The 14,640-nt window shown below is 32.6% G+C and overlaps 1 non-coding gene across 1 annotated transcript; it reads left to right on the top strand.

The window, feature by feature from the left end:
- Window positions 1-11,459: 11,459 nt before the first annotated feature.
- On the top strand, window positions 11,460-11,532 carry Trnaq-uug. The gene has a single exon. It is a non-coding gene; the product is annotated as a tRNA-Gln (tRNA).
- The last annotated feature ends 3,108 nt before the right edge of the window (window positions 11,533-14,640 follow it).

The following is a 14,640-nucleotide window of genomic DNA, read 5'->3' as shown; positions in this document are numbered from 1 at the left end:
TTTCTTGCACTCCGCCTGGGTCACGTCAAAAACATGGCGTTTGAAGACGTCAACAGTCTTTTCTACTAACCAAAAACATTGTCCATATAATTCATTCTCGACGTTCGGAAATAAGAAGATATCGTTACGTATCAAATTAGGGCCCTACGGCGGATGATCTGTTAATTCGATTTGTTAGGTATTCGAAAAGTTGGGTGTAAGAAGAATGACACGACGGCGTTTGTTTGTTTATCTTTGTTATCTTTACTTAACTAATCGTTGCACGTCCATCTAAAGGCACCGTCGCCACATGAATAGTCTTTCCAAGTGCTTCGATCGCGAATTTTTTTTGGATTTTGTTCATCTTCAAGCGCTCGTAGAACCGAATACAGTTCACTTTCTAGCTCATGCGCATAGATCTATGATTCGTTACCCACTACCATTTTTTGAAGCCTCGCCATTATATAATTTACCTTGCACCAATACGCCAGAGCAGCTTTTTGAGATTTTGTCAAATTATATGCAACCGGAAAGGCACGTGCCGAACATGCATTATCAGCTTTCGCTGGTAATTGAACTCGTTATACCAGCGCTTCAAAGGATAGTACTTCATTGTTAAAAGTGAGAGTAAGCTGATTAAGGCATCCTCCCGTAGATAATCCACTATGAAAGTTGCTGAATTTTGCTCAAAATAACCTCAACGCTAACTTCGCCATTACATTTTCATGTATTTAGGAGAAAACTTTTAGTTTTGAATTTTATTTAACAAATAAATTACATAGTCTCCTGATGTTTATAATATAATTTCTCTGCACCACATATTTTTTATAAATATAAATGATTTACAATATGAACTAAATGTCAAGAGCATACAACCTAAAATGTTTGTAACAGAAATTGTTAGGAATTCGTTGTAGTAGTTGCAGCCATTCGATGATTAATGGTTAAGTGATTTTCCTGCAGACAAAAAGAAAAGTTTTGACGTACATTGATATTATATATCAATTTGGTCTTCCTTCATTCAAAAAAAAAAAAAATTCTTTTGTTTTGCCGACTTTTGGATGCCCAACATTTGATTTTTGTTAATTGTTGGCATTCAATGACGACCGATTCTTATATAGTAGTCTATATCCCGCTTTAATTCTTACCAAAAAATTTTAAGATAATAATATTTTAAAAACAAAATTGTAGAATAATTACATTTTATAAATCCGGAAAATATAAACTAAGCCGAAAACTCTTACATCCTTTGCTAAAGAAAGTTATTGTGGAACCTTAAATTGAAATTAATCGGTTGAAAACTAAAAGCGCTACCAATGCTATGTGATCGGAAAAAGTAGTTGTGAAAAAAAAGCGCGTATAAAGTCCTACATAATGCAATTTCAGCAAAATTTTCGATATACATTAACTAAGCAATGACAACAAAACAGCTAGCGTTATTACTTAAATGGATTCTGAGGGGAATTGAGGAATGTAAATATTTAAAAGCAGTGCTTTGGGCGCGTTATTGATGTTTCAAATGAAAGCGCAAAATTAATTTGTCCACATATTTGTTTGGGGTGTTTCTAGAAAGTTCCTTACAAATTCAGGTCAATGTCTTGTTTGCCTCATACATCTTCAATGGAATGATTTCTTTTTACAATTTATATGCGAAAGGTTAAAATCATTGTATTTCATTTTCCTTCTTCTCTGCCTTTTATTTATTTATTTATTTTAATAATAATTTCACATTTCTTTGTTTCTTGGCAGATATCTATTTTTTTCATTTTTTTACAATTTCTTTGTTTCTTTTGGTTAAAATTTTCTGTTTCTTTTTGCTTTTTATATATGATACAAGCATACTTACTTACGTGTTTGTATGCTTTACTTAAAATTGCTCGATTTCATCTTAATGTCAAACAGATTGATAGCAAATAAATTTGCTGCCAGTGTATACGTTGTTATGAACTGAAACAAAAAAAAAATAAATAAATAAAAATACGATAACCAAAAATAAAAATAAAATATATATAAAAAAAAAACGAGAAGATGAAGAAAAACCAAAAATCTTTAAGAAAACATAATGCAACGCAAGAGCTATTTATGCATTCGGTTTCTTCCACAGATTTTCAGCAGAGATGTCTGCTTATGGCAATAGCTGCGCTGGCAACAATGACAGTAAAATGCTTTACAAATGTTTTAGCCTCTGGTATGTGACACTTTGTTTACAGTTTTCAACTTTCTTTTCTTTTCAACAATTTCTACATTATTTCTATCCAAGAAAATCTAATGTGATTGGCCTTGTCACGCTTTATACATTTACTTTCGTTAGAGTATCGGATTTCATAAGTGAATAGATATGTACTATCTAGTCTAAAAAATATTGAGATTGAAAACAAAAGGGTATAGTTACCTTAGGATGTACATACACATCAGAGTGAATTCAATGAATGATATCATTGAATCAATACAAAATGTTAATCGCATGTTTTTATTTTTTATATTCATTTTTATATTTCATATTTTTTATTTTTAATTACCTAATATAAATATATATGTATCTATATGTTTGCATATCCATGCATTCGTGTTTGTTCTCTTACTTGCTTGCTTAAATGTGTACGCGTCAGTAACCAGAAATTATAATATTTACATATTATTGAATTACTTAATCTTTCTGAAGAAAATTTTTTTTTCATTTTAGCCATAAACTGCTTTACGGATTATTCATAAATAAGTAAATATTTATGGGAAAAACTCACACACCAGAAACGCATAAAAGACTTGTGCACAGTTATAAATGAAGAGATCAATTAAATGCTTGAAAGAAGCATTATAAAAGAGAAAATGTGTAAGAAGGAAAAGAACTTAAATACATTGAATGAAGTTAGATTTTTCATTTAAAGCTATTGCTTTTTGTAGATTGGTAGTACACGGTCTTTGATATCTATTTAGAATTTCACGAAATTTCTGCAATGGCTGGAGGGTTCTACGCCTTTTTGCAAGTCGGTTTTTCGATTTCTAAAGTCTTTGTCATATATTTAATTGCTGTCTTTATGTCTATAGAACCACGATTTCCGATTATCGAGACGTCACGGAACGTTAATGATGCATTTCGCGAGATGAGACTTAGACCCTCGTGTTCGAGCTGCAGACATGTAATCATTCGAGAGAATATCGTGCAAAAGTGAACCAAGACAACCGCGCCAAAATCGTTCAAAAATCATGATCATATTGACAGTTTTTCGCTTGCTTAATGCGCTATAATGCATTACGAGTTTCTTTCATGGGACCAAACTACTAACACAGTGTCGCGGAGTCGCCGTGTGTGACGAAACCCGTTTCAAAGAATAAATAACGGTTTTTTTGGGTTTTATAAATATTTATTGTTTAACACCTTACTGGTTGATTACTGCAGTTTACATCATTTAAGGCGAAAATGTAGTTGCATCAGCTGATCTATTAAAGACAACTTTTGTACATAACTTTTTTCAGATTTATATATTTATTTACACATGAACTTGAGCTGAAATAACTTAACAGTAGAATTCGATTGACTCTTAGAAATTGGTCTTGAGGTAGGTATTATGAATAAATTATTACAAGGTATATGAAAAAAATGAAGAAAAAATGAAAAGAACAAAATTCATTTATAAATAAACAAAAGAAGAAAAAGTAAAGAGAAAGCATTTGCACAGCACAGAGACAAACACGCAACCGGTGTAGATTCGTGTCGGGAATGAGCCCTTAAGCCATTTGCAAAAATGCGAAAGCTTGGTAGCCGATAGTGATAAATATATTTCACTCAGATTTCGAACAGTGCCAAGGTTTAAAGATTAAAATGTAATTTAGATACGACATAGGCAAAATGCGCGTATTCAAGAGAGTTGACTTGGCAGAACTTAAGAAGCCCGATCTTAAAATTAGATTATAATTATCGTTCAGATTTCACTAAAAGACTCTATCCGGGTTAAAAAGTTCGTAATTACATACGCATTGGCTCAGTTTCCTAAAGTTCCTGATTAGAACCATTTAAGTTTATCTCACTCAGTAAGGTCTGCGGGATAACAATGTCATTCATTAACTTAATTAAGAAGGAAACATCAAGAATGAACTTATGTTTTTCAAGGAAGGGCAAGGCTAACAAAAACGATTTATTTTCATAAGACGGCAATGAGACAAGCGAGCTCCAACCCAAACTCCTAAAAGCAGAGCCAAGGAATTCCTTTTGAACTAATTCTATTGAATTTATATCTATTAATCTAACCAAGCTCATGTATAGTTTAAAGTCTCGGACAATCGCACTGAGAAATTGGGAGAGCGATTCCAAAGTAACGGAAAAGAACCTTTTAACATTGTTAGCATGCAAGAAGATGGGGCTGGACTTCATCACGGATAAATAGAACGAGCCCTAAATAGCTTTAGATGGCCTTATTAAATATTTTGGTCTACTTCACAATGCAATTATACAATCGAATACAACCAACAATATTTTGGCAACATGAACTATAATTGGTTTTGGTTCTTAATTGAAGGTAGAATAGATGGGATAGGAAAAGTAGGGGTAACAATATGATTATATAGACCATTGTCAGTTATTGTTTAAAATGAATAAAATTAAAACCATTTAACTTTGTAGATATTGAATTTATGATAATTTTAGTGAGGAAATGTCAGCATTAATGAAAATTTACGGTATCGTACAATACCAGAACTTATTTACTAAAATCTCACTACGAAAATAGAAATCAACAAGAACGAATGATAACGAATAAATATACAACCAGATTGTAAGCGTTGCCTTTAGTGCCTTGCAATGTTCGCTCGTCACTCCAGCCACTCCAACCGCTTTCTGTTTGCTATCTGAATATTATAAATATACTGATTTTCTATTAATTAAATTTTCTATTTTTTCTATCTAATCAGGTTTTTATTACAAGCAACTATTTCGAGACAACTATTTTCAACTTTCGAAAAGGAAGATCTACGGTCACAAATTTGTTAGAGTTTACTTCTCATGTTTTTTAGGCTTTTTCTAGTGGGTCTCGCACTGATGTTATATACACTGATTTTAGTAAAGCGTTTGATATGGTTAACCATAGACTACTTATCTTTAAACCTCTGGCATACCTTCCTTCTTAGTGGAATGGTTAAGCTCTTATCTGCATGGTAGATCATTCAAGGTTTTGTTTAACCTCATTACCTCGGATGAATTCCCCATGACGTCTGGCGTATCTCAAGCTAGCCACTTACGACCCATTTTATTTAATTTATACATCAATGATTTGCACTCTGTGATTAAATTCAGCGAGATCTTAATGTATGCTGATGATGTGAAACTGTTTTCTTCCTTTTCCGTAGAATCGTAATCACATCAGCTTCAAGGTGAATTGGATAATTTTGTTGCATGGTGCTCTGCGAATCTTCTGAAACTAAATCTAGATAAATGTAAGAAGCTTTCTTTCTCAAGGAGGAAGTCGTTCATTACTCAGTATTTCATTGATTCGCACAAGTTGGAGGACGTCGATTCGCTTACAGATTTAGGCGTTCTATGTGACCACAGGTTACGTTTTAACTTGCATATTGAGGTCTCGTTAAGCAAAGCTAGGTCCGGGCTTGGTTTTATAAAGAGGTGGTTCAAACAGCTTGATGATCCTTATATTACAAAAAGGCTGTACATGTGTTTGGTTAGACCTATACTTGAGTATGCCTCTGCTGTGTGGTCTCCTTCGTGTAGGTGCCACGTAGATTCAGTTGGATCTGTTCAAAAGCAATTCTTGCTTTTGCCCTTAGGAATTTGGGTTGGAACCCGATTGCCTCTCTTCCCCACTTATCGTCACTCGAGAAACGTAGATTTGTTCTTGGGGTTTCCTTCTTAATTAAAGTAATAAATGGTACTATTGACCCCGCATTACTTGGTGAAATAAGCTTTAATATCCCTAACGTGAATTATTATTTTTAACTTATTTTTAAACTTACTTTGTTATTCTTCTTGTTCTTTTTTCTTCCTTTTTGTTGTATACTAGTTTTAAAACAATTAATATAAGATTTTCTATTAAGATGCACTGAATTCGAATAGAATTTTTTTTAGTTGAATTTGATGTATAAATAGGCAAAATAAAATAAAAAAAAAAAATAAAAAAAGCTTAAGGTGTCAGAAAATTGGCATTGTTGTGATATAGCGCAAAATTTTTTTTGCATTTTTTTTTGCAACAAAAATTCGCAGTTCTATGCCAAACCTATCACTTAGACAGCTGTTATCGTAAATGTTGTGGACCATGCCAAGCATAATTCTGAATAGAGCAAGGAATGACAACTTTAAAAAAAATTGGATATCATAATAGAACCCATCCAATCTTTAGGTCGAGTGATCAATAAGACGACTTTATTATAGAAATTTTCTTTTCCTATCTTTTGCACGCATATTTCCAAATGACTTCAGCCAGCGATCCCCAATTAAGAAGAAGGTCTAGATTCATCAGATTTCAACACATTTTTTCATATTTTTTCTTTAAAGTAATCTTTACAAGCTTAAGTCTTTCGCAGAGAGTGACACGTACCGTACTCGACCGGGAACTTATTGGGGATGTATGCGGTCCGGGATTGTCGCGATGAACGATGACATCTTATCTTTGGATCAATTTTAGACGCTTTAACTTAATTTCACACTTCACACACAAGTCAAATTAAGCGTCCGGCGATGTTAGAACAGTTTATAATCGACGATTCTAACATTACAAACCACAACATATCATCTTCGACAATGTCGGTGCGGGCTTCCAATTGTTTGAGCGGCATCATTCATCCAGGATCTTTTCCCCGCATGACTGTTGTATGTGACGTGTTCCGTTGCTTTTAATTTCATTTCGTTTCAATAGATACCGAGTTCCGATCGATTCAATTCATGTGTATACGAAATATCGAACTTCGTGTTAAATACGAAATTATTTACAGCGTTCTGCGAATGTGGATAAAGCATTTTCATCATACACGACACAAATTTTTTGATAAGTTTGCTATGCTTTGCTAGCTTGGTAGAAGTGGTATTGTAATAACCAGCATTTCATTTTTTAACATCTGGCTCATTCGCAAAACGTAATTATTATAGTTGAAAAAAGTCGCAACATTTTTTTTTAAATTTCTGGCAAATATAACCTTACTTGTGCGCTATACGAGTATTGGTACAAAAATTATCCCATCAAGTAAGACAAACGCCACCGACTTTCTCTTTAACTCACTAAATGTAATACGAAATATGAATGAGATATGAATGGAGTACAAAAACAATAAGGATACGTTTTTAAACATTAAGTTTATTACTTATTTATTTATTTATTCAATACTCAGCTACAAATTTCGTACTTATCAGCTGCTTAACAATTTTCTTAAACTACTATAACTAATATGATGGTTAATATATGAATTATAATTTAAAATTAAATTATGATACGCAGGAAGAACCACATAACTTTAGGCAAATTGACAGAAAACAAAAATATGTATTCAGCGCTTAGGTAGCAACCCTTAATGAATTCTGACAGTTAACATTTTAAACTAAGTCTAAATTTAAGAAACTGCTTTCTTGTGTTAATTAATTTCGGTGTTACATTTCACTATTGATTTCCTATTGCGAAATATCTACCCAATTCAACTGTTTATTTATTTATTATAACATTAACCAGCTCGCTATCGATATAGCATTCTTAGCCAACTTTTATCAAGTGCTAACCTTTTATTTTATTTTAACAATAATACTCCTTTTGTTAATAATCTTAAAGTTAAATAGTGTTACCCGAAACGGATTGAAAAACTCGACATTGTAGTAGCTGCAAACGCACAAAACATCTTGAGTACCTATTGGGGATGTGAATATTGACAAGTTCTAATAAAGTCGGCGAATAAACATCATCATTTATTAGTTTAAAGAGGAAGCTTATACCCAATATTTCATGCCTTTTTTGGAGGGTAGGCAAATCAATGCACTTCAATCTATTATTATACGGTGGAAGAAATAATGTAGGATCCCATCCCAAACCTCGCAAGTGAACACCAAGGAGTCCCGTTGAACACAATCCAAGAGATCAGTAAGTATATATCTATAACAAGGAAGGCAAACTACCGACGGTTCGTCAAGAGTTGGCCTAACTAATAAAGTATACAAGCACTTCGCAATCGTAGGGGTCTTTAAATTCTTCAGACCATCTTTTCACAAACCCTAAAAGGGGTCTGGTTTTATCAGCTTCTCAAGCTCAGACTAAAGAAGTTTAGTACCATATTTTGAGTCAAAGGAGAGGCACAGTTTAACGCCGTCTGCAAACATTAAAACGCGGGAATGTTGAATGCACTCCGGAAGGCCATTTACACATAAAATAAACAAAAGCGGGCCAAGATGACTACCCTGAGTGGCACCAGGAGTGACGACAATTACTCTGGATTGACAAGACTTCAGCACTACTAGTTGGATGCGACCAGAGAGATAGCTACTAAAGCAGGCAATCATACTGCCCGAAAATCAAAGCGATATAATTTATATACTAACAACCTATCGTCAACTCTCTCGAAAGTTTTGGGAAAGTTTGTGCATTAGTTTGTTTATGATCGGAAAATGCCTTGTAAGTTGGATTATAAAACGCCAAAAGACTGGTAGCCGTTGATCTTCCTTTTAGAAAACCGTGCTGACAGTGCGATCTAATTGAACCTAAAACCGAAGTACGCCTTTTCCCTGCTAGTGATTCAAGAAGTTTGGGTGGTGCATTAAGTTTGGCAATTCCACCACTTTAAAAAAAAATAAAATACAGCTACTCTTCCAAACCGACAGAAGGTAACTTTTTTTCAAACACATATTAAAAATTTGTGTAAGGGGAGAGCGTAGTAATTCAGCATAAGATTGGAGAATTACACATGGAGCACCATCAGAGCCAGGACAATTATCCTTGTAATTGTAATTACAAGGTGCCAACGTTGACTACACTATAAATACTTATTTTTCAGAGAAAGACATAGACAGAAACATATCAAAGAACCTTGTCGAATACGGATAATTATCAGACGAAGTATTTGAACATTGGTAGACTTCCCCAAAAAATCTGCAAAAGGGTTGATTATTACAGACACATCGGATGATTCGAAATCTTCAAAGTTCACTCTAGTTTTTCTTGAATTCCAATGCATTTTTCAACTTCTACATATGACAATTTCATAACTTATAATAAAGCCAAAGGTAAAATAACGATAGATGGTTAAACTTCATTTATTAATTTTCCCACTGTCCAAAATGAACAGTAAGTTCGACAGAATTCAACTAACCAACTGTTATTGTTGACTATGAAATAACCCATTAAAATAATTTTTATACTCTACGTCACTTGTGCGGAATACATTAAGTTTGTGCGGGACTATATATAACATCCAGAAGAGCTTCAGACAGACTCACTTTTTATTATACCGATCGATTCAGAAATTGATTCTCATTCTAAGCTTGTCTGTCTATCTGTCTTCGTGACGTCTGTCCATGAACTTTTATGTTCAATTTACGGGTGGTAATGTTTAAATTATTTTGATAAAATTTGGTACACTGATTCAAGGACGAACGCAATTGAAAATGGTTCGGATCGCTTCAATTTTTCGAACACTTCACATATATCACATATTCAAAATAAGGCAAAAAATTACAATTTTCAAAATTTGTGTACAAAGCTCACTGAGGAAGAGCACTTCAACATTCTAAATTCTAAAAACGTCTAATTGGTTTAAAATAGTAAATCAACAAAAAAGTGAATCTCACCCAATTTGGACAATGTACCTCCATTTTTTGTATTTCACTTCATATGCAGTTACATGTTGGTTGCTTAACAATCGGTGCGTTCTTATAATGTAATTATTGACGGGTTCTTTTCAACGCTATAGAGTTTCTTCTTTTTGTCAACGTCAAACGCTATCCTTCAGTTATCCTTCAGTTAAAACCGCATCGACCCCGCACTCTTAGTAATTTTTTTATGTCAGGTTTTACGGCAACACAGTTAGGTATGACCCTTTTTTCGTTTAAAATTTAAGCTTTAATGCATTGTAATTGTTGTTGTTGTTGTTGTTGTTATGGTCTATTGTTAGTAAAAGTATTTGCATATTTATTATGTTAACTTAGACTTTATTACACGCTTAAGTCGCTGGTAAATGATAACTAATTGCTGGCTCTTTTAAAAATAAAAAGCGTTGTACGTAAGGTACTTTGAGACATTATGATTATATTCAAAGCCAACGCAATGCATGGAAAGATTGCTGAGAGCTTACCATATAACTTACTTAACTTGCTCAACTCTATTAGAAATTTTAATGATTTTTTGTATTAATTCTTATCAAATAAAGACAAAGTGAAAAGAAATTGTGATGGTATTAAATTAATAAATTTATATTTATGTTTACGTTTATGTATGTACAAATGCTCGAAAGGCTTTAAATGTTCTATTTATTTATTTATTTTTTTGCTTTTATATATTTCTCTTAAAATGAGCTCATAAGTAAGCGAACATGACAAGAGTAATGTTTTTACAAGTAAATTTTTACTTCCTGAGAGAAGGCTAAACATATTTGATACAACATGGTGTTTGAACTATATTTCGGAATCTGTTTATTTTATTTGTTCAACTTTAATTTTATTTTATTGTCCTATAAGTTTTTTAAATTTTTTGGCAAATAACTTTATATATATATGAATACATTTTTTTATAACAAAATAGAAAAGTTTTGCATAAAAAACCTATTCAATCCATGTACGCACAACTTTGCATGTGCACGTAGTTAAACTTTTATGACAATCTCTCTGTTGACAATTGTTAAAATTGTTGCTCGTGTTCGCAATTGTGTTTTCGATTTTCAAACAATAAAAAAACAGAAAAAAAAACAAAAATGAGAACAAAACAAACCATAATAATTTGTCTGCATTGTTTATTGTCATTATAGAAAACAATAACATTTTATGCATGTCAAGTCAAACAGAATCTATCCTAAATATTGTCATAAAGATAAGCATAAAGATTTAAAAAGATTTCCCGAAAAAATTATAAACAGTAAGAAAATTCTTTTCATCTTAGGATAGATTAGGGCAGTAAGCAACATTTTAAGCTTATGTATAATAATGAATACTTATGGGCGTTGAACTTTTAGAAGAAATGTATGACGAAAATTTTTCGACCGAGTGACTGCCTTTTTGTATTGAAAGCATTTTCAAAGTTCTGCCTTCGCCTTCGCGAAAGTGACATCGACTGAGAAGCGGAAATAAGGGATCAAAAAGCGGTCGATGCAAACTACATTTTTTAACATAGTTTAATGTTCGTTAAGAACAAATATAATTAGTATAACCTTGTATGGATATCCGAAAAATATTGCAAAATGCTTTAATTTCTACAGAGAGAGTAAGCATTTGGTTTCCTACAATTTTTAATTTATTTAAAAATATTAGTCTATACACACGTATTTAAACAATATTTGACGCAACATCGCTAATCGGTTCTATGGTGTAATTGGTTAGCACTCTGGACTTTGAATCCAGCGATCCGAGTTCAAGTCTCGGTAGAACCTCGGCAATGTCCTTTTTATTTAAAATCATTTATCACTTTTGCACTTAATGTATTTGTCGTTATTGCAAGTGTATTTATAGGTCGTAGAAGCAACAGCAAAGTGACATGAGCACAATTTGATTGAGTGTTTTCTTCAATCTCTTTGAAGACATGGAGTTTTTGCTTTTTCATCTCCTTTGTGGTCACGACATTATTCTTTTTTGAAAGCAGTTGTTCGCGTATGATTCAGAAGGTGCATCTAACCTATGTAACTTTAGACATGTGTGGTTTAGCTAGTTCGTGCTGCGTTGTTTAGATGAGCGTACGTTACATTAGATAGAGCTGCCTACAAGTTTTATACATTTTATAAAAGCGGGAAGACAAAGTCCTGCCCCGACAAAAATTGACAACCTTGCTATGACAAAGAGAAAGGTGTTGACTGATAGCTGGCTTCTTGGCCGTATTTACGATCATATCCCATAATAAACCAGCCCAAAGTGTTCGAGTACACTATTATTGCCGATTCTTTGAAGTTAGATAAGCTCATTAAGACATACACCTTCTTGATTAGCCAAATATTTTCAATCGACTTAGTTATTTCAAACTCATAAAAATTTTAAATCACATATAGAAAGTTCGTATATTATGAGTCAAATTACATGGGTCCTAAGTCCACGAACACGACCACAACAGTCGAAAATTGAATTTTAACTTCTTTACACCAATCAGCAATAAAATTGATGCAAATCAAACGTTAACCCTAACATGACAGTTGTGTATGATTCCTTATTATGTCCAAGATTTGTTTTATTGTTAACTTGACATTTTTTACTAGTAATATAGGGGACGCTTGTTCTTTGAACGCTTGCTCTTTCGATTTAGATAGATCTCAATTCATTCTCTCAAGAGCGACGTTTCGCACCCAAACATTAACGTTGCTCCTAAAAGTATTCTCTGCTATTACAGTTTATAAAAGAATCCGACGACATAATACGTGATAATTAAATTAAATGGTCACGTCTCCAGATTTCACATATCCAAACCTTACATATGAACTCGTATGTAATTAATTTTTTTTTCGTCAAAATAGAATATCGAGAAGTTTTGAAAATTTTTCGCAAATTTGGATTTGCAAAGATAAAGACACTTACTCTTCGGCATTTGTATCTTTTAATATGGTTCGTTGTTGATTGCATTAGTTGTTAATTTTGTTAGACTCTTAAAATAGTTTTCTTCTTCTCCTTACTTCAGAATGCATCTAGTTTTACAAAATGATTTGACTTAAGAGCTAACAAAAGTGGCAACATTTATTATGGATAACTAGTCTGGAATTATGAAAGACTTAGGAATTTATAAAGACTTTATGAATTTTACTTGAGAATCAACGACTTAATGATCTTTAAAATCATTAATGGTTACAAATCTGTAGATAATTAAGGAAACATGCATACATAGCAATAACAACAACAACAACAAAATTATTTAAAATAAACATAAGAACATATAATTCTCAATCACATATTCCTTCCTAGTGAAACCTAAGCATGAGCAACCCAGCTCCATGTATCCGAACAAAAGATAACTACTTTATACAAATAACGATATTCTAATGCCGCCACAACGACTAATGCTTCCTTATTGTTTTACTTTACTGTGTTTGAAAACAAAACTTAAATAAAATTACTTGAAACTTTTCAATGGTTTCTTAATTTCACTGCATAACAAGGATGGTCATAATGGAATGCAAATCCACTGTGGACGGTCGGTGTGATATGAAACATTCAACTAAAATTGCTTTGTTGACACAGATATACAAATCGTTGTTTTATACTGAGGGATTACTTTTATGAATTAGTTGTGTTTCATTTCTGTTATAATAATAATTTATATGCATATTGCATTAGTAACTGTTTTAATTTTATGATTAGACGGCAATAGCTCTTAAAAGCATTAACGGAGCCACCCTAAAAAAATAGTCTTTTCATAATTTCTTAACTTGAGGACTATTGCTACGATTAAACCGGGTTTACTTTTATATATTTTATAGTCTGACACATAAGATCGAGAAATAAAGGTTAGGAACTACATCCACTGGCATTTTTCGATAGAGCGATTAGTGGCGGAAATGAACACATGTAAACGTCAAACATTAAACTTGGGCATTTGTCAGCATAACCCCATCGAAACACTGATCGATTTGTGTCTGCATGGTAAAGATAATGTCGGTCCAAAAAGTTTCATGAGCCAAATTCCTGGCATTTGCGCAAAGCTTTACCTTTCCTGTTTAATTCGGAGTGAGAATGTTTGTAACGTACTGGAAATAAGCAAACAAGTTTTTTTGAAACGAGCGTTTTTTTGGATTTTTCTTTTGGATAATGGCAAGAGTGGAATTGGTTGATAAGAAGAAAAATTAAAAAAAGAAAAAAATGATAAAAAAAACGGGGGCTGGAAAATAATTTGCTGTAAAAGCGATTGTTTCCTTTTGGTTCTGGATGAAAAACAAGAGAAAAAAAAAATATATATATATATATATATTGTTATAAAATTGATATAGTATCGTGTGTTTATTGATTATCTGTTTAGGCCCTAAGCTGCTCGGCTGCAGTACGCCAAGTCTATCCGTCTTTTATAATGCCAAAGTGTATCGGCATAACACGGTCACTAATCTTAATGGTTCACGCAGATTGAATGCCTAGTGCTATTAGCGAGTAAAACGCTTGGTTGAGTTGCTTTATGAGAACTGATTTTCTTTATTTTCTTAGGCACTATTTATACTAAATTTTTACACTAAATTATTCTTATTTTATTCTAAAAAGGATTGTAATTGCTTACTAAATTATCCTTATCACACACTAGATTATTCTTATATAAACAGAATTATCACTGTTTACATGCGAAGTGAAGTGTGACATTTTATTTTATCAAAAGGGTTATGCTGAAGTGGCATAATTTTGTCACACTTCAAGTGAATGCATACGATAGTATGCGATAACACTACAATATATATAAAACAAATTAATTAGAGAACAAAAATTCGTGTTAAAAAATGTTTCGAAGAGCGACTTGAGCAAAACGGGAAATATAACGGTTAATTAACTTAATTTTTATTTTCCTGGATGAACCAGAAAAT

Source organism: Glossina fuscipes, unplaced genomic scaffold (assembly GCF_014805625.2).
Source record: "Glossina fuscipes isolate IAEA_lab_2018 unplaced genomic scaffold, Yale_Gfus_2 142, whole genome shotgun sequence".
NCBI classification, from domain to species: Eukaryota; Metazoa; Arthropoda; class Insecta; order Diptera; family Glossinidae; genus Glossina; species Glossina fuscipes.
The sequence above is the reverse complement of the archived record's forward strand: the minus strand, read 5'-3'. Positions and strand labels throughout refer to the sequence as shown.